Source organism: Lolium perenne, chromosome 2 (assembly GCF_019359855.2).
Source record: "Lolium perenne isolate Kyuss_39 chromosome 2, Kyuss_2.0, whole genome shotgun sequence".
In the NCBI taxonomy this organism is placed as follows: domain Eukaryota; kingdom Viridiplantae; phylum Streptophyta; class Magnoliopsida; order Poales; family Poaceae; genus Lolium; species Lolium perenne.
In genome coordinates, this window is record NC_067245.2 from 1807804 (window position 1) to 1829075 (window position 21272).

At 44.2% G+C, this 21272-nt stretch overlaps 1 long non-coding RNA gene and 1 other non-coding gene across 6 annotated transcripts; both read right to left on the reverse strand.

The window, feature by feature from the left end:
- Positions 1-12635: 12635 nt before the first annotated feature.
- LOC127330909 (uncharacterized) lies at positions 12636-17174 on the reverse strand. 5 transcript variants are annotated; one of them, XR_011751254.1, is made up of 7 exons: positions 16517-17174; positions 16332-16424; positions 15196-15287; positions 14871-14966; positions 14722-14779; positions 12971-14563; positions 12636-12870 (listed from the first exon to the last, which is right to left on the reverse strand). It is a non-coding gene; the product is annotated as an uncharacterized lncRNA (long non-coding RNA). The 5 variants fall into 5 exon arrangements; XR_011751251.1 differs by lacking the exons at positions 16332-16424; positions 16517-17174 and having other exon boundaries at positions 12971-14225; positions 14477-14563; positions 15196-16325; XR_011751253.1 differs by lacking the exons at positions 16332-16424; positions 16517-17174 and having other exon boundaries at positions 12971-14251; positions 14477-14563; positions 15196-16325.
- Positions 14675-14777, reverse strand: LOC127337340 (small nucleolar RNA snoR103). Its single transcript, XR_007873750.1, has one exon. It is a non-coding gene; the product is annotated as a small nucleolar RNA snoR103 (small nucleolar RNA).
- Positions 17175-21272: the final 4098 nt, after the last annotated feature.

Below are 21272 nucleotides of genomic sequence, written 5' to 3' on the forward strand. Positions count from 1 at the left end.
GTTCCACAACCTCACCATCCAAAATTTGACCAACAACAACTCAATCTACCTTTTCTTTCACATCTCTAGCTCAACGCCATGAACACTACTTGCTACAATCTGCATCATTTCTCTGCAGCCCAAACTAGCAATAAGCAATTGATCGGTCGGTATAAGTATGGGGACTTAGAGAACCACCAACAAAATAATAACCAGAGATATAAACATTGCCATTCAATCCGTTCTCTCTCCACCACCATTGGTTTTCCGCCGGCTCATCTTGTGTACTATACTCCTTCCATTCAGAATTACCGCACCTTATGGACTTAGTCAAAGTCAAAATTATAATAAAAATAGAAGAAAAAATATCAACATTCATAATATCAAATGCAGATAAGTTAAAAGTATACTTTACTATGATTCTGATACAACAAATTCAATATTATAGATGTTGATATTCTTTCTAAATATTTGTTCAATTTTTTTACTTTGACTAAACCCAGAACACAAGGTAATTGCGAACAGGATGAGTACTACTCCATCCATTACAATTCTTGTCGTGGTTTTAATTAGTTCAAATTTAAACTAATACTACAATCATGGCAAAAATAATTATGGAACTGGGGGGAGTATTAATTAACTCTGAGACTCACTCTACTACTACGTATCTATTGCTGCATCTGCATGCGTGCAAACTGATAAACTACATGTATACTTCTAGTCTGTATAGTTGTATACGTATATACCATGTATCTGTACCCTTGTATCTTTCATATATAAAGAGGTTACAGCCGCCCGTACGAGGCAAGGCATTACCCCCAATTACTCTACCCTACTATACACGTTTTCATGGTATCAGAGCCGGCGGCGCAAACCTAGATCCGTTCGGCATCTTCTTCTCCGCTGCGACGCGATGGCGAATTTCTCGCCGTCGTCCATGTCCTCGGTAGGCTCTAAGTCTACCACGTCCAAGCTCTCCAACCCTACACTCAATTTCGGCGGCGGCTCTTCCTCGTCGTCAGGCGGCTCGTCCGGCCCCTTCAACTTTGCACCTATGATCACAATCCGCCTCAATCCTGGGAACTACCTATACTGGAAAGCTCAGGTGACGACGGTCCTACGGAGCCATCTGCTGACCGGCTTCGTCGATGGTACGTTTCCGTGTCCGTCAGATTCTGTCCCGAATCCACAGGTGGCTACTGATGCCAAAGCTCCTCCCCTGATGTACAACCCAGAGTTTACTGCCTGGCATCAACAGGATGCTGCAATACTTTCAGCGATCATGTCTACCTCGACTGAAGAAATCCAGGGACTCATCCTCTTTGCCTCTTCCTCACATGACGCATGGAGCACTCTTGAGGCAAGCTTTGCATCACAGTCTACCGCTCGGTCAATGCAGATCCATGGTGCTCTTCAAAAGTGCAAAAAGCTTGACACCTCTGTTGCTGCTTACTACAACAAGGTGAAAACATTAGCTGATACCTTAATGTCCATTGGACAGCCTCTAACCACAGCAGAGTTCACCGGCTACCTGATGCATGGACTGAACGAGGATTACGATTCACTGGTGCAGCTTGTGTCAGCGCGTTCACTTACCGATCCAATGCCTCTTCGAGATATATATGCGCAGATGTTAGCCACTGAACAGCGTATGGATGAGAGGAAGGCAGAAGTTAATGCTGACATGCACATGTCGGCCAATTATGCAGGTTCCAGGACTCCACCTCAAGGCAGTAAACCAAGCTATCAGCAAAACTACAGGGCCGACCCTAGGCAGCAGGGCAAACCGGCATACTCCAAGCCGGGAAACTACTCTTCATCGCCAAACACTAGCTATGGTGGTTCCAGTGACCGTCGAGCCCCTACTGGTGGTGGCAATGGCACTGGACCTACGTGTCAGATATGTGAGAAAGTGGGGCATGTTGCCTCCTGTTGTTTCAAGCGCTTTAATCGCAATTTCCTCGGTGCCGGGAATGATGGACGCTATATGGAGAAACAAGTGGCTGCTTTCTCCGTGACTACTCACCACGGGTCTACTTCATCCTTTCCCGTGGATCCTAGCTGGTATGCTGACACCGGCGCGACGGATCACCTCACTAATGAGCTCGACAAGCTTGATATGAAGGAACCATACAATGGCAAGGATCATGTTCACACAGCTAATGGAGCAGGTATGCGCATTACTCATGTTGGTCATTCTACTCTTCCTACAACTCATCACCCACTACACTTAAAAGATGTCCTCCACGTACCATCTGTCACTCGCAATCTTTTATCTGTTAAAAAGTTCTCTCTTGACAATAATGTTTTCTTTGAGTTTCACCCTTGGTATTTCTTTGTTAAGGATCGAGATACGAGGGAGGTTCTTCTTAGAGGGGGATGCCGTGGAGGTCTCTATAATCTTGATGTGTCTTCTGCGTTCAAGCATGTTTTCAGCAGTGTCAAGGTGTCACGTTCGAGGTGGCACTCGCGTTTAGGTCATCCAGCTACTCAGATAGTCCAGCATATTTTACATCGTCATGAACTTCCATCAGAGTCAGTTAATAAAGATGTAATTTGTGATGCGTGTCAGCAAGGCAAAAGTCACCAGTTGCCCTTTTCTCTTTCTACTCGTGTTACTACATCACCACTTGAGATCATTTTTTCTGATGTTTGGGGTCCTGCCCAAACTTCTGTTAGTGGACATGAATATTATGTTAGCTTTGTGGATGCTTATAGTCGTTTTACATGGCTTTATCTCCTTAAGCGTAAATCTGATGTCTTCCATATATTTCTTCAGTTTCAACAACATGTTGAACGCCTTTTGAGTAGAAAGATACTACATGTACAAACTGATTGGGGAGGCGAATATCATAGACTTAATAAGTTTTTCCAGGACATTGGTATCTCTCATCGCGTGTCTTGCCCCCATACACATCAACAAAATGGCACTGCTGAACGTAAACATCGACACATAGTTGAAACCGGTTTAACTCTTCTTGCACATGCCTCCGTTCCATATCGTTTTTGGAGTGATGCGTTCTCCACTGCATGCTTTCTCATAAATAGGCTTCCTAGTCGTGTTATTTCCATGCAAACTCCCATTGAACGTCTCTTAGGCGAAGTTCCTGATTATACCTTTTTTAAGGTTTTTGGGTGTGCTTGTTGGCCTCACCTTCGCCCCTACAACAAACACAAACTTGAATTTCGCTCCAAAAAAATGTGTCTTCCTTGGCTATAGCTCACTACACAAAGGTTATAAATGTCTCCATGTTCCTACAAATCGTATTTATATTTCTCGTGATGTAGTCTTTGACGAGAACGTGTTTCCTTTTTCACAACTACCATCCATTTCCACTCCACCAAATTCCTCCACAATTCCTCTTCGTTCTGACCAATTTGATGATGCTGCATATACCCCTATGCTCTTAGCTAACCATGGTGCAGGTAACCATCAAGGTGCACGGCTGGAATTACTTGATGATGTTCCAATAGCTGGGGATGTCAATCACAAGCCTGACGTGAATATGCATGGTGAGCAGCTACAGCTGCATGCTGGCCAATCTGCTGACGCTAGTGATTTTGTCACGCCACAGCGCGTGCGTCCTTGCAGCCCACTTGCGAGCAGTCCATCTTCATCTGGACCGAGCAGACTGCTCCGCATGGAGAGCGTGACTCCTGTCTCAACTTCCACTCCAACACTTGACCCAGTTGCTTCCTCGCCGATACTGCATGCTGCTTAATTCACTGTCACCAGCACCAGTACACGTCCCAGGTGGAGTTACAACACGACTGCAGCGTGGTATACGCAATCCGAAGCAACGTACAGATGGTACAATTGCTTGGTCTACACTCCGTTTGGCACATACAGCTGATCTTGCTTTGACAGAGCCCCGTGATTGTCGTGAAGCTATGGCTTGTCCTCATTGGCGTGATGCCATGGAAGCCGAATTCTCGGCTCTCCAAGCCAACAAGACGTGGTGCCTAGTCCCTCCAGTTCCGGGTGTGAATATCATTGACTCCAAATGGGTGTTTAAGGTGAAGCAAAAATCTGATGGCTCTATTGAGCGGTACAAAGCACGTCTTGTTGCAAAGGGTTTTAAACAACGATATGGTCTTGATTACGAAGACACTTTCTGTCCAGTTGTCAAGCCTACTACTATTCGCTTATTGTTATCGATGGCTCTTACTCATGGTTGGCATCTTCGTCAGTTGGACATACAGAATGCCTTTTTGCATGGAGTTCTTGAGGAAGAAGTTTTCATGCGTCAGCCTCCTGGTTTTGAAGATGGTAGTCAGCCACATTACTTGTGTCGTCTTGATAAGGCCCTTTATGGACTAAAACAAGCTCCTCGGGCATGGCATGCACGCCTTAGCACTGTACTTGGTGGTCTTGGGTTTACATCCTCCACGGCTGACACTTCTCTCTTCATCCTGCGGCGACCTGACATTACACTTTATCTTCTGATTTATGTGGATGATATTATTGTGGTCAGCTCTTCAGACGCTGCTATTGGCCGCCTTATTCATCAGTTGCGCAGCTCATTTGCTCTTAAGGACCTTGGCAAGCTACACTACTTTCTTGGTATTGAGGTTCAGTCATCGGATGGTGGTCTTCTTCTCACTCAGCGTAAGTATGCCTCAGAGTTGTTACGGCGTGCTGGCCTCTTGAAGTGTGGTCCATCTTCTACACCGATGATCTCTTCTGAGAAACTATCTTCTACTGATGGCACTCCTCTTTCTGACGAGGAATCTACCAGGTATCGCAGTATTGTTGGTGGTCTGCAGTACCTTACCATGACGCGCCCTGACATATCTTTTGCGGTGAATAAGGTGTGTCAATATCTTCATGCCCCTCGGTGTACACATTGGTCAGCAGTTAAGCGCATTCTTCGCTATGTTCAGGCTACATTATCTGATGGCTTACAGTTGCGACGTCCTACTATGTCTCCTGACCTCCTGTCTGCTTTTTCTGATGCGGATTGGGCTGGCAACTCTGATGATCGGCGATCAACCGGGGGCTATGCTATCTTCTATGGTGGTAATCTCATCACTTGGAGTGCTAGAAAGCAGGCTACTGTCTCTCGCTCAAGTACAGAATCTGAATATAAAGCAATAGCTAATGCCACTGCTGAACTCATTTGGGTACAAGCACTTCTTGGAGAACTTGGTGTTTCTCAGAGTCGTCCACCTATTCTATGGTGTGACAATATTGGAGCAATGTATCTCTCTTCAAATCCGGTCTTTCATGCTCGTACAAAGCATATTGAGGTGGATTATCATTTTGTGCGAGAAAGGGTTGCTCAGAAGTTACTCCAAATTAAGTTTATCTCCTCCAAGGATCAGTTAGCTGATATATTTACTAAGCCTCTACATTACCATTATTCCAGTCTTGTAGGCGCAATCTCAACCTTCATAGCTCGGCTGAGATTGAGGGAGGGTGATAAACTACATGTATACTTCTAGTATGTATAGTTGTATACGTATATACCATGTATCTGTACCCTTGTATCTTTCATATATAAAGAGGTTACAGCCGCCCGTACGAGGCAAGGCATTACCCCCAATTACTCTACCCTACTATACACGTTTTCACAAACAACGGCTAGCTAGCAAGATAAGCATGCATACATGTGCATCCATGTCTGCAACGAACTCAATTTAGCTCTTTCTGAAAAATTAGAAGGTAGCTGCACGAACATTCAGATGCTCGATGTCTGAACAGCTAGAGGACATGGAAAGGGAGACCTCAACATATTTTCTGTACTAACCGTACGTCATTTTCGATCTCAGGTGGCTGTGCGTGTTGCTGCATAAAAATCCTTGCATGCATGCAACCGCCAACCGGTGTACGTACTCGTTTTTTTCGATGTGGTGCTGGTTACATGCATGAGTGTTTTTTTGTTCTCCCAATAATTGGGGTCATGTCATGCACTTTCTCTATTTTTCACAACCGTGTGCTGGGTAGTGGTTGCTGGTCGGGGGCTATATAGTCCTTTTTTTTAGAATTTATATGGACGTTTCTACACAGTGCCCTAGCACTGGTTAGTCTTATGGAGTGCCCCACCCAAAAATAGAAATAAACTAGTCTAACATTCTCCACTTTCTAAAAATAGAAAGTTTTATATCCTCCTTTCCGTCTGGGATGGCTGCTGCACTTGAAACTGGAGACGTGCGAAATCAGCGATTTCCCACTGCGGTTCCGTCCCAAGTTTATTCAGAGAAAAAATATAAAGATTAATCGCGTAAAATAAATACATCACGTGGTTGCAAATTTACGCAAAAAAAAAACGCATTTGTCAGCTTCTTCTATTCTACCCTCGACCTGAACAAGTTACGGTTTTGGATCTGGATGTAGAAAAAAGAAAGAAAATACATCTAGCACTGCAATTATTCGGGATGTAAAATAGTGGAGTGAACCTACTATTCTTACATCTAAACCTGGGATGAACCAAATCCTGGATGTAGAAAAGGAAGAAAAATACATCACTACTGCCATCATTTGGGATGTAAAAAAAATCGAAAAATATATCTAGCTTAAAAAAAAATACTACTAAAATTGTAGGGAGCATACTTTTGTTACATCCTTTGATGTTTCTGGATGTAGAAGTGAGGAAGCCTGGGAGGAGACGGGGAGAGGAACGGTGCCAGCGAACAACAGCGCGCTGGTGATGTACTCCGTATCTTTTCTTCCTTTTCTACAGCAGCGTGCTGGCTCGTCCTTCCCGGCGGCGCCAGTTGAGGGGGATCAGCGGCGCGCTGGCTCGTCCTTCCCGATGGCGCCAGTTGAGGGGGATCAGCGGCGCGCCCGAGGGCGAGACGAAGTCCCTTCACTCCCGACGGGCGACGGCGCTGGTGGAGGTGGCGGCCGGCGGCGGCACGCCTGACAGCGAGGCGAAGTCCCTTCCCGACGGGCGACGGCGCTGGTGGAGTCCCGGACGGCGGCGGCGCACCAGAAGGCGAGGCGAGGGCCGTTCCCGACGGGCGGAGGTGTTGGTGGAGGTGGCGGCCGGCGGAGGCGCGCTCGCGAAGCTAGCGGCAGGCGGCGGCGCGCCCGTGGAGGTGGCGGCCGGCGGCATCGGGCTCGTGGAGATGCATCGGTACGCAGCGGAAAGTATGGAGAAAGTCCAGCAGAAGATAACGGTGGTGGTGGGCCCCAACTGACTATTCCCACCGACAGCCTCATGCGTATCGAGAGGAAAAGGAGCACTGGCTAAGACAAAACCGTGCCCAGGCACTTAATAAAAATTGGGAATTTATATAGCCCTTTTGTTTTCCTCTCTCTTGTAGATTTCTAACTCTCAGACGATCTCTTGACGGAAGGTAACATGCATGATTAGACGTCACAGGAAGACATAGGAACAAAGTTCACCTTTCAGGACGGCATGATTCACAAGCAAAATGAACGGTCGATAGCAAACAGAACGCGATCTTGCACAAAAATAACCCAAAAGTGAAAGAAAAGCACAGACTGACCCTCCGCTGAAGTTATTTCACCCATCTAACCCTTTTGTGCCTAGCCGACGTGGCGCCCTCGACGCTGAGCTGGTCCGCCGATCCGACGTGGCAGCATGTGTGGCGCCCCTCCCATCGGCGCCACACATGCCAACTTATATCACCTGTTGGGTCGAAAACATCCAGGGGCTCCGGATGTCTGGGACTTAGCCGTTTTGGCGAGGCTCTACGTGTGGCGCCGATGCCACGGGCGCCACACTAGCATGTGTGGCGCCGATGCCACGGGCGCCACACATCCACTTAAGTGTGGCGCCCACGCCCGCGCCCGCCCCAGCCCGACCCTCTCTTTCTCTTCTTTCTTTCTCTCCTCCAACTGCCGCCGCCGGCCGCCTCTCCTCCGCCCCCCACCAAATCCTCCACGGATTGGACAGATCTGGCCGGCCAAATCCATCCCCATACAATCCTCAAGGTATTCCCCTTCGTTCCCCTTCGATTCATCCAAGATTTGCTCCGATTTAATTCGATTTAGACATGGAACCTAGATTGGAAATGTTTGTTGTTGGAATCTATATTGGTGTGTATGTATTGATAGTTAAAATGCCCGTGCGTTGCCACGGATCCTCAAATTTTATTTCACAACACACATATATAATTCATAATGCATTTATGAAAAAAAAAAAAACAAAAAATTTAGAGATATTATAAATTATAATCATTAAAAAATCAATACTACTTATAGGTATATCTCTCGTGTTAATTTAAAATCATTGGTTATCACAAGCCATGACACCAACAAAAAAATATTCGTTTCTAACAAAATCTCCTTAGGCCGCTCCTTAGGCCGCTGCATGAAACTATCTCTAGATCCTCCAAGAATTCTTTCAATTGCTCGACACCTCTTCTTCACCTTCAATTTCAAAAACATTGTCAAAGTGGTACGATACAACTTCTATATGTCTCCTTCGGCAATTTCTATAGCCATGCTCGTCAACTACTTCACAAGTATGGATAATCCCTCATATTAAATCATAAAATAAGATCTGTATCCAGGTAACAAAGGCAACTATTTATGCAGTAACACAATACAAACAATTAGCCAAACAATTAAGCCGTTGAATGAAAAGTTACTGAACATAGTTTTAGCTTCCTACCATTTTCTTCTTCTTCTAAAGCTGCTAAAAGCTGAAGAGGTAAAAAAAAAGAACTAAGTGGACAGAGCAAGTGGTCACCACCGGCGACCAAAGTAACTGGAGACTGAAATGAATGAAGCACCAAGGAGACATGAGGCGCCACCGCCAGTAATCGATGCACGGCCACCGCCTCGCTTCATCCTTTGCCGTGCTAGCCGGCGCGCGGGTCAAGCCGTTGTTGTGCTCCGCGCGCCTTGTGTTACCGGCCGGCCAGCCTCGCACCTTCCTTCTGCCGGCCGTGGCAATTCTCTTGGCATTTACGGCGATGGGGCTCTGCCGCAAGCCAAGATCCAGCCGGCCGGCGTCGACGACCTAGCCGGCGTGTTCCTGAGCGACGAGGAGTGTCTCATTGGTACCAGGCATCGGCGTATGGAGAGCCGCATGAGACAAATTGAGTAACAGTATAACGCAACTACCTACGACCTCACACAGCGATTTGAGGCTTTGAACCGTTAGATACAGCTTTTGAACGCTCAGGATTGTCCAACGTGACCGAAGCATGGCTAGACCATTTCCCATCAGCGATTCCCGTCAAAAGGGCCGACACACATTGCTGGGCTGCTACTCCGCAGGCCGAGTTAGGCGTTCCGTGGTCAACCGGGCTGAAAAGACTTCTCAGGGGCTGATAGCCCAATAACTTTAGCCCTTATTTTGTTTTCTTCCCAACAGGTCGACTAACCCTATGAAATGGGATGGGAACGGAGAGATGTTGTGCTACCGTCGCCACTGGCCATGGTCCTCTTGTCTTCTATTTCTGCAGAAGCCCCCCTTTTCCTCCTCCTTCCTCTAAACCTTAATCGATGAGATGTATTTTCTTATTTGTGCACATGTGTTTTTCTTAGGAGTTGTCTGTACCCAAGGACCCCCTTCAAGTCATTTAGTTTGAAGACGGTACGTATCACCTTTTTCAGCCTCGAATTGATGAGTTCGTGTCCCTGAACTGATTTTGTCTCCTTACATACTTTATATTTCGTGTCCCTGATCTGAGTTTGAAGACGGTAGTATGTTTGTTCAATATTAATAAAAGTTGTTTCTAGAAGCAGGTTTGACCTCTTGGGTCCTGCTTGTGTGTAGTGTAGTTAGTTTTTCATTATTACAGGCAAAAGAAAATGCTTGAGACCTTAGTAGTAAATAATTTTTTTTTGATTTTATTTGTGGTATAAAAATGGGTTATTATCATTTTAGTGGACGTGCAGTGGAGGACTTATTCATGCGCGAGAGATTTATCATGTATGAAAGCCAAGAGCAAAATATGAAGATTTTGCTTGCATCCTTTAGATGTGTGCAAAGTGGAAAATGCCAGCTACAAGTCAATGTGATCTCCTATGCATGGCTCAGTTAACTCTTTCCCTAGGTGATGGACTCGGTCGTGCTTATATCACAAACAAACATCACTACTTGCAACTATATGTTACATCCAATTATTCAATACTAATTGCTGAAGTTAATTTGTTTTGATATGGACATCCATAGCTACCCTTGTGATTCCATTTCATACCTTTGTCTGAAAGCATGAAGTATTTGGCTTTAACTATTCCATTGAATTACTTGATTGATGTAGGAAAAAGTAATGAGTTCATTTAATTGTTATTTTCCTTAATCATTTGCAGATTATGTATACTCATATTGATGGATTAGAACACCACATCCATTGCTAGGTACCATGCAGTTTATTTTGATTTTAGTCAAAGCAATATTATTGTGTTCTCGTTTTTGCTTTCTCGGAATATATTATTCTGTTCTGGATACCTTTTTTTCTTTTCGCGGGTGAATATATTATTTTGATTCCATAGAGTTATATGCTCAGGTCTCGTAAAACTATCATTCTTTTCTAGGGATCAGTGATGTGAAAGGGCGTTATGCTGGTGAAAGTTCATATAATTAAGGAACATTGCTTGGATAATGATGATCATACAATTTGTTTTTACTCTCTCAAGGTATATTTTGGGCCTGATCCTTCATGTGTGTGGTTATCCAGACTTTGTTCTAGAAATCAAGGAGTCCCAAAATCACATTTCAAACAATCTACAGAGGTTATAAATAAACCATCAAGTTCCAGATCCTTTTGAAAAGTATCGTCCTGCCAAATGATGCATAGATTTTTTTTTTTTATAATTTCCCAATAAATGGAGCTACCATACTATTATTGTTAGCCTAAAAACGAAACAGGGTATATTGTGATCCTCCTATTTGCAAGATCCTTGACCTTCTAATTTTTCAGTTACCTTTTGAGAGGATGATGCGAATAGAATTCTTCAGATACCAAAATAGCTGGTGATTTGGTGGTGTGGCAGTTGAATAGAATAGCAAAGGTCTACACTCTGTTAAACAAGCCTACAAGATTCAGGTTTAGTTGCAAAATTAGTACCATGGGCTGCATGCAGGAAGTAGCTCAATTAATCCGCAAAATATTGAATTCTTTGATGACAGCTTCTGGTGCTGCGTCTAGGTTGTCTTGGCCTTCCAAATTCTTCATGTTTGCTCACAGAGTAGCGCACAATTTCCCGACTCTGCGTGTAAACCTGAAACATGGTGAGGACTCTGTACTGATCAATGCAGACCTGAGCTAGCAAAGATGCAATTGATATGGGCTACCGTGCATATAATCAGGAAATTGCCAGAACTAACATGTTTTAAGGTCTTTCCTGGTGGCACCAGTGGAATAAAAGAAACAAGATTCAAGGGGATGATACACCAATGTCAACACATGAAGTGATGCATAAGATGGTCTGCTATTCAATCGAGTACCTAGAATTTTTCAAGAAGAATGCAAAAGGATGATAACAGTGAAAGCCGTGGCTGATGGACGTTCAAATTTAACGTAAGTGGCTCTTACATTCCTAGGGATGCCTTGGCAGGTTGGGGTGTAATTGCGATGACGATAAGGAATAGGTTGTAGCTGCTCTATAGTAGGAATGAAAGGTTCCAAGATGCCTTCTGATCTGAAATGTCTGCGCTAATGAAGTTGTTGGGCTAGCTGATGAATTTCAGACAATCAAAGTCTGCTATGAAATAGATTCGCAGCACAAAGTCTGCGATTAGAAGATGTGAAAGTACAGCTCAAAACTTGATTCTCCAGGTTCGATATCAACCAATGCAGGAGAGAACCAAACATTCACGAGCTAAGTTAGTAGGTTGTTTTCCTCTTACTGATTTTTTATCCCGAGAGTTTCCAATTGTAAGGTGCAGAATACACGTTCTGTGATCGTAATAAAGCTGAATCTTACCCTCAAAATTAACAAACGATCCCTGTTGTTGTATAAAAAAAGTTGTATGACGGTTCATCTTTGTATGTTCCCCCCTTTATATGCATGTATATGTGTTTACCGCTTCATGTAATTTTATGCTTAAGTTTATGCAATACTTCATAAATATTTTTTGCTCTTTCTACAAATGTATGGGCCTAGCAAGGTGTGCATTTCACAGATGTTATTATGCTAATTCAGTTCTAAATTTGTCAAATATTTCTACTATTTATTTTCTTATATAAGATGGACGGGCGCGGCAACGCGCGCTTTTATGGTCTAGTAGTCAATAGGACTGCTCGAGCGGATGCGAACTGGTTTGGCACTTCCTGGTACGTTTTCTTTCTTCCGTATGTACTATGAAGCGATATATGTTGAGATATGCAGTGAAAGCTAGATAGTATCAGAGTTATTCCGACAGTACACAAATAATTCCATGTTGCATGTAGAAAAACAATTCCATGCTGCTATTCGTGTTTGTTATAACTAAAGCGTTCTGTGCACATGTTAACTGAAATTTTTGTACTGAAGAAAATTAAGTGTATAAGTTACAGAAAGAAATTATGAATTCTATCCTAGTTTGCCTAACCTGCTAAAGCTTATCTTCGGTAGTCTGACAAATAAATAAAATTTAGAAAAGCAAAGGAAAAAAACTAATTTCACAGAGACCATAGTCATGTCATTGTCGAGTAAACTGATTGAAACGATATATGAGTGCAGCTAGCTATATACAACATGAAGTATAGAAAGCAGAGGGCTGACTATAGCATAGCATGGAAATGGCTACTGGAGTAGAAAATATAGATAAAACAGCCGTAGCATGTTCATAAATTCAATAGTTGACACACCTACTGGGCCAAATCGACATGCTCAAGCTGAAGCGTTACACATGAAACAGCTCCATGTAATTATACATAAACTAATGGAAAAACTTGCACTTCAGACTCAGCTATCTTAAGCATTTTGGCATCAAAAATCCCAACGCAAGAGCAGGAAGCTTGGTGCTTTCAGTAGAGTGAACCCTGGTTAAAAGAAACAATCAAGAACAATATTAATCAACTGAATATACAAAATGCATATATCAAGAAGGCAAGAGCATGAGAGGGGCAACATAGTACTGACCGTGCAAATACATAGTCTTTGACAAATAGATGCCAACCTTATCAAGCTTTGGACCCTGAATTTTGTAAATTATCATTGGATAGCAAAATCAGATTGGGTACTTCCCCGGCGCAGCAGCGTGAAAGGCCATTTTGTAGATGGTGCATTCAGCACAATTCTAGGTATGTACAGACGTTCACCCATATGACTTCCTGTCATAGTTTTAGCTTCCAATACCCACTCACCCAGGCCTGTGAATATATGTATTGGCTAAACTATATACATGACCACGGTGCAATAATATCTATTAGTTGCTAATTTTACCTTAATATACCTTATAAGTTTTGGAAATATTTTGTAAAAATCTTGCCATAGCATTCAAAGAAGATTAGAGTAAAAATGGACCTTTTAAATCCACATGCTTCCTCAATCTCAGAGTACTTTATATGGCCCTCATCTGTATCCCTGGCATATATTAGTATACTCTACTATTTTTAGAGGGTCAACATTCTAAACCTAAATGGTGAAACACATTACAGAACCATTTAAGCAGACCAACTACTAATATCTCCAGGAAAAGGAAACCAGTGGAAGCCTGGAAGATACCAAATTGGTTGATTTAATTTGCTTAGGGTACATTTTGTCGTCCTAATAATTCATTCATTTAGCTTAATTATACATGAATACATATGCCACTAATAATTTTTTGGTGTATCAGACCTATTTAAAAAATAAAGAACTGTTAACGAAGCCACTAATATTTAGCATATCAGTGGTTGGTCCCTTATCCATTTCAAACAGACCGACTACAAAAACGCAATTGGTTTCTAACCAGGCCTCGATCCCTCTTATATGATAAATTAAAATGTCTTTGAATGCCACATAAAAGGATGTCTAGAAGTAAATAATCAATCATTATTGCAGTCTAGTATTTTATTTATTTTCTCAAGGCCATATGAGTGACATTGATAACAATATAACACATATAATTTTATTTGAAAACAATTAAATAGATGCAACAAAAGAAGAGGTTTTGAACTTAGATGGGAAGCTATAAAGATGTATGAACAAAACAGTACGAACTTCATGTCATGCACATGGAGATTTTGAGTTGTTTCGGTATAGTCATACAGGCAGTATCGTTGAGGTCTAGTTCCAAACTTGTGTGCTCAGGATAGCAGCAGTCTACAAACTTGTGTGCTCGGGATAGCAGGAGTCTACAGGCTGGTGAGACAGCATACATCAGCTGGTGTCTTTGAAGTCAAACCCCATGGAACTGCCAACATTTCAGGATAGGATCAGCTGTTGTAAAAAAGAATTGTATTCAGAATTTAGTTCGGTCCAAAGCATGTGATGTAAACTTGGTCATATCATCACGGAGGTCAAGAGGACAATCATAACTGTCAGTTGGGTTTCTCACCATTTTCTTTTCGAAAACCAAGAGGCATTTCTGATGGTCCAAAGAGACCACCAACCAACATCAACTCCACAACAGAGAAAAAACAATTCAGATTTGCCGTGACGCACCTAGGCACGAAGTTACTGAATTGAAGATGGGACGGCCAATCTAGCAACTCCCCTATCACAGACCAAATGCAGACAGTTGTAGGACATCTGAAAATAAGATGATATGCAGTTTTGAGTTTCCCAATGAAAGTGCTCATTAGAAAGTGATAAAACCGGTAGTTCAGAAATATATTTTGACTGTTTCTCATTTCCAAGAATGCATGTGTAATAGTAATTTCTGAACATGTATGACTCACATAACTCACCTAAATTCCATCAACATTACTCTTTGTCCATATTTACAGGAAAACACAACTCGAGTGCCTGGCAAAGAATGTTGATACACTGTTATCTATAAGAGAAGTAAGTTGATTATTATAGAATTATCTGTAACATAATTAGCAATCTACTTTACCCATGTTGTACATTAAACGAATGCTAAATCAGCCAATAGATAATTCTTCAGTCCATCTAACACTCCTCACTCATATTCATTTCTGACATAGCTCACCTGTGGATAAATGAAAGAATACTAGTTTTCAAATTGATGGTAACCATTCCCCAAAATTATGTTAACACTAAATTGTCAGGTATTGCGGTTACAGATTTCAAGTTATTTTCAACTGGGCAAATAGATATATCGTTGCAGACATCTGACACCTGATCCCTTTGACAGTTCAAACAAACTTACAATCACATGCACCTTTACCTCCGCAAGGATATGTGAGTGTGCAACTTACTGAATTGGTTGGAGGTCACGAATTGGAGGTCTTGTCCAGGTACATATATAGGGCATAATTGCAAGCTTTGAAGTCCCCAATATCAGTTCAGACTGCCAATAAAAACACAAAGAAACTTTAGCATATGTATTCCCGAACTTCCATGTAATGTTTTCTATGTCAAATAATGTTGTTGCATCCTTGTGATCATTTTCATGGTTCCATCGATTTTAATCTAGAGGAGAATTCAACAAATACACAAACTCTCATATACACAAGCACGGGTATCTAACCATACTACAACAGCAGTTAGGAAAAGAAGCAGGCTTGTGTAATATTTTTGATTTGCATCTACTGGCACTCCAAGTAAATGACCTAAACCAAAGCAATTGCCCCTTTTTAGAACACGTAGAACCCATTAGCACCTGATATGTAATGTGGTGAATGCAACAAACAAAATATAGTGGATTCGTTTATTCTTCTGGAGCAATAGAAAGAAGAAGAAGAAGAATAAATGAAAGGAGGTGAATTGAAGCTAATACTGCACGAGGTTACTGACTGCAGATATATGTGATCGAAACAGTAGTTATATAGCGTGACCCAGCAGTTGTAATCTCGGCAATTTTCTCTCTTGTTGGATCTAGACACAAACGTAATACCAAATACAAGTCACCTTTCATGCATATTTACTATCAAATCAGAATTAAGAAAAGTGTATGGCTATGCAACAGTCTTTACTACAGTATTTACTATAAGCCTATAAGTGGATGATCTTTTGTCCTACCATCAAAACGTGCAACTATGTAGAGAACCTATTTTATTTAGGTGGATAGATGATAGCATGATCTTATTACATGCAGCAGTATCCCCATTGTACCCAAAACATCTGGATACCATAAGAGGTATTATACAATAAGAGATGAAGATATATGGGTCTACAAATCGAAGGGGCTATCAATCACTATTCTCGATTCAGAGATCACTATTATCTGGTGTCTTTTTCACTTGCTTGCAAAAATATGGTTTTGAACGATTTGTTTGAAACATCACTAATAAAGTTGGCAAAAAGGGTATTTTTCCTAGCATTCAAAGTTGGACAGAGTTGGCACCTTGAAGGAGAACGCCGTAAGAAAGAGCAAGGAAATACTATTTGGTACCTTGGAGTAGACAAAATCACAGATCTTGAGACATGGAGCTGGATTACCATCCAGTAACGTGTTCCCCAATTCCATGTCCCGGTGTCAAATTTGCTGAAAGCTCAAACGAATTTAGGATTCCACACCTCATCAGTAGAACAACTTTCAGATTTATTCATGAAAAGAGTTCTCGTTGCTATCCTCACCATGAAGTGGCAGTAGCTAACACCACAAGTAATCTGATAGAAGAAATACCTCACCTAGAACAGAAAGGACGATGTTAGCACATCAATCTCAGAACCGTCTAATTCGAGCAGACAAATAATCACCTCATCCTCGTTGAATCTACCAACACAGCAGATCTGGTCGAAGAGCTCATGATCTGAGCCCCACCCGCTAGATCCGTCACTCTTTGGTCGCCAGCGACGACGTGTGGTACGCTGATGACGGCCAACAATCCGGTGCCGTCTTGGCCAAGCGCGGCCCGAACCGTGGCGCAAGGAGGAAGTGGCGGCCATCGTCGCACCCAGTGGTTCTTCTGCTTCAGGCGAGAGAAGGTCTATGAAGGGGATCTCGTCGATTCCATCGGCTGGATCTCAGAAGAGCCCAGATGGGAGGAAAGGTGCAACATCACGGATAAAGAAGGGAGGCCCCTGCTGGCCAGGGCGTCGTGGGAAGGACGGCGGCGCAGGGTGGCGGCAGGCGCGGGCGTGCGACGCGATATCACAGGCAAGAGGGGAGAAGTTGGGCCTGGGCACTTGGCCCATCTAAACGCGTGCGGGAGTGAAAAAAGCTGGACGAAGGAACGACGAAAGGATTGTTGTAGTGGCAGAATAGGGAACATGTTCCTCCTTTTTAAGTAGTGTAGAAATTGATAGCCTCAATGTATGCTTGTGTTTGAACCATAGATTTGTTGGAACCATAGATGTTAAATTTTGCTAGATTTGTACATGAACCCTAGACATGGAAACTAGATTTGAAATGGCTATGTATGTGTTGAAATGGGTATGTAAGTGTTGAATGTGTATGTGTAGGAACCCTAGATATGTATGTATCCTAGATTTATGGAGGAATAACTCATATGGTGTTCTATCCCTAGATATGAATGTATTTGTGGAGCAATAACCGTATGGAGCTGGGACCGTATATCAGTTGGGCGGCCTAGGACACTCCCCGAGAGGCCATGGCCTCATCACCATGAGAACCTTGATCGGGAGCTGACTTGGACATACCTTTGGGACAATGTCTCGGAGATGACGAGCGATCCAAAGATCATGTACAGGCAGTACACTGCGGAGTTGGACACTCTTACAGCTGAGCAGGTAACCGATCACTCTTTTGCAATCCTAGTTTTCATTGATTCTACTGGCATGTTGTAAATTCTGAAATATTTATATGCTGCAGGTGGAATGGGAGCCATATGGTACCTACTACCGTATTGGCGCGGGGATGCCTGACCTCAACCAGAAGTGCACGGAGGAGGCGCGGTTCTGGCGTATGCGCTGCCCACTCATATGCATGTGGCTTGTTGAACACCACCAGCCGCACAGAGTGATGAGTGTTATCACCAGAATTTGACCGGATCAGAGGTGGACCGCGATCAAGATTGGGCTTGAAGAAATATACATGGAAGAAATACGTGAACCGGCCTTGTACACGAAGTTTGGGCTAGTTTGCCCTTGTATCTGTAAATATAGTAGGATACGTGTCGGTTAGATAGAATTTGGCTCGTGCACGGTTGGGATTATTCCCACGTTAGAAAGTCTACGGACTATAAATATGTATCTAGGGTTATTGAGAAAAACAACAATCACGTTCATCACAAACCAATCTTGGCGCATCGCCGACCCCTTGTTTCGAGGGTTTCTTCCGGGTAAGCATCATGCTGCCTAGATCGCATCTTGCGATCTAGGCAGTATACGTTTATTCGTTGTTCATGCGTTGCTCGTGCTGAAGCCTTTTTGATGGCGAGCAACGTAGTTATCATAGATGTGTTAGGGTTAGCATTGTTTTACCACGATACATGCTTTCGTCCATGCAACCCTTAGACGTCTAGCCGCCCTTACACCTATCTTAGGTGTAAGGGCGGCACCTAGCTTGATCTTTGTTTAGTAGATCCAATCCGTTATGATTGCTCCTTGATTCCTCAAGGATTAGTTTAATATCTGCATAGTTAGGCCTTACAAACGGATTGAATGATCCAGTAGCACGTAGGGTGTAGTTTGCTAACCCTAGACAAGATGTTTCGGGGATCAACTTAATGTTGGTTTTTAGGCCTTGTCTAGGGTTGGTTTATTATCACCGTGCGTGGCTGCCAGGCTCAATCACGCGTAGGATGTTCCGATTATGTGGTGAGAACCCTAAATCGTTGTAGGTCGTTTTAGCTACATATTGATCAAGCAGGACCACCATGCAATCGTAAACCCCATACGAGTCATGGGTGGATCGGCTCCTTGAGCCGATTCACAGGACAACCTGAGAGCCGATCGAGGCTCGTATTTAATGTTTACGTGTATGCCATGCAGGAACTAGGCGAAGCAAATCCATCACCTTCCTGATCAGGTATAGATCAGGTGGCACGCCCTTGCACCAGCATCGGGACGTGTGTACCAGGAGCTTTGCGGGCCGTCGCTCGGAGGGACCAGGGCCAGCCGCAGCCCTAGGTTGTTCCCGGCTCTTCGTGTTGCCAGCCGTTGCTCGCCGGTGGGTTTCGGACGCCAACACATTCTGGCACGCCCGGTGGGATAGTCTTCGACATCAACTGCATCGCCATCTACATCTGAGATGGCGGAAGGTACTCCAGTCACGTACGAGGATCTGCCCGAGGAGCTCAAGAAGAAGTATGACGATGTCAAAGCTATCCTCGAAGCCGAACTCATCGGCTCTTTCCACAGGACCCGCTCACACGGCATCAGGTGGAGAGGGTTCACACCTGAAGGCGCGCTCGATGGAGTGGACCTGTCCACCCCTTCAGAAGAACACACCAGGTCCTTGCGTCAGGAGATCAATTTCATGGTAGCTCATTCGCTACACCGCCACTCCGAGAGCTTGGTGAACACTTTGGAGCGTGTCGCCCTTCGGGTGCTCCATGAAATCTTGAGGCATCAGTACTCTCCGTCAGGACCTGCTCTAGGGACTCACCAAGGAGAGCTACCACTACAGAGCCGACCACCGCTGCCGTTCACTGGCAAGCACCGGAGGTGCCGAGTACACCGGCATTCGTTGTCTACAAGATCGGTGGCGATCCTAGCGATTACCGCTCTTGTACGAGGAGCCGAATGAGATCCCTCACGGAAAAAAGTGCACATATGTGCCGGCAGAAGAATCGGGCACTCACGAACCAGTGCAACAATGGGACTTCCTAACAGCGGGGAGGAGCCTCTGGATCAGATCTTGAGAAGCAGACGTGGCTAGCTAAGTATGCCACTCCGACGAACCTCCAGGGCTCAACTCCTGTAGCTAGCTCAGATCTTGAGAAGCAAGCGTGGCTAGCTAAGTATGCCACGCCAACGAATCTTCAGAGCTCCACTCCTGCAGCTAGCACTGCGGATCAGATCAGCACGATCTTGAGAGACCAGTTCGGCATGGCGCCGAAAAGGAGGGCAATCGGCTATTCCAAGCCGTACCCCAACGACTACGATTTGATCCCACTACCACCCAAATATCGGCTCCCTGAATTCTCTAAGTTTAGTGGGTCAGATGGCTCCAGCTCTATCGAGCATGTAAGCCGATATTTGGCGCAGCTGGGCACGATCTCAGCTGCGGATGCACTACGCGTGAGGTTCTTCGCACAGTCCCTCACAGGATCGGCTTTTGGGTGGTACACATCACTGCCACCAGATTCGATCCGGACTTGGAAGCAGTTGGAGGAACAATTCCACATGCAGTATCACTCAGAAGCTTCCGAGGCTGGCATTGCCGATCTAGCACAAGTACGTCAGAAGCGCGGAGAAACAGTGTCAGAATACATCCAGCGCTTCAGGGCCGTTAGGTGACAAGGTATTAACTTATCAATGCCTACGTATTGTAGACTAGGGTTTCGGGAGAGAGCGACGATGGAGATTCCGGGGACGAGATTAGGCACACGACGTACCCAGCTTCGGGTCCCCTCGGTGGAGGATCCCTACGTGCTGCTAGCAATCCAATATATGATCATAGATGTGTTTACAGGGTGCCGCCGTAGCGGAGCTATGTTGTCTATATTCTGTCTATCTGTCGGCCTCCTTATTTCGGGTGCCCTGGCTAGCTTTACATATGCAACCAGCCTAGGGTTTTGCAAGAGTCCTAGTCGACTACTTCTTCGGGTTGCCTTGTTGGGCCTTCTCCATATTTGGTCTTCTCCATATTGGGCCGAGCCAGGTATACTAATAATGGGTACCCGAAGGGTATGCCCATGTCAGTAGCCCCCGAGTTTATAGGGAAGTCGAAGACTTGCGTAGAAACTCCAAGCATAACCATCTCCGAAGTCGAAGAAATACAAGGCGAGGTCCATGTCGTAGATCATGTGTAGATGATGTCGACGATTCTTGAAATTATCGGGTGCGCGACAGCGCTCCCGATGGGAGTAGCCCCCGAGTCTATGGGCAAGTGCTTGCACTTGGGCATAGACTCAAGTTGTACTACTCAATGAAGAACTTAACTATATTTCTGGAAGACTTGATGAAATCCATGTGCTCCCGATGGGAGTAGGCTCCACTCGAGTCGTAGAATCGAGTTGAGTCTACAAACCTTAATTGCCGTAGATGTTGTCGAAGTTATCTTTCTATCGGGTGCGCGACCAGCGCTCCCGATGGGAGTAGCCCCCGAGGCTACAGCCAAGTGTTTGCACTTGGGTGTAGGCTCAACTTGCTTGTAATTGACTCCACAATTTTTCCTCTTTCTTATCGGGAGGGTGAACAATACTCTCGATAAGAGTAGCCCCCGAGCCTATGAGCAGGTACTTGCACCTAGGCATAGGCTCAA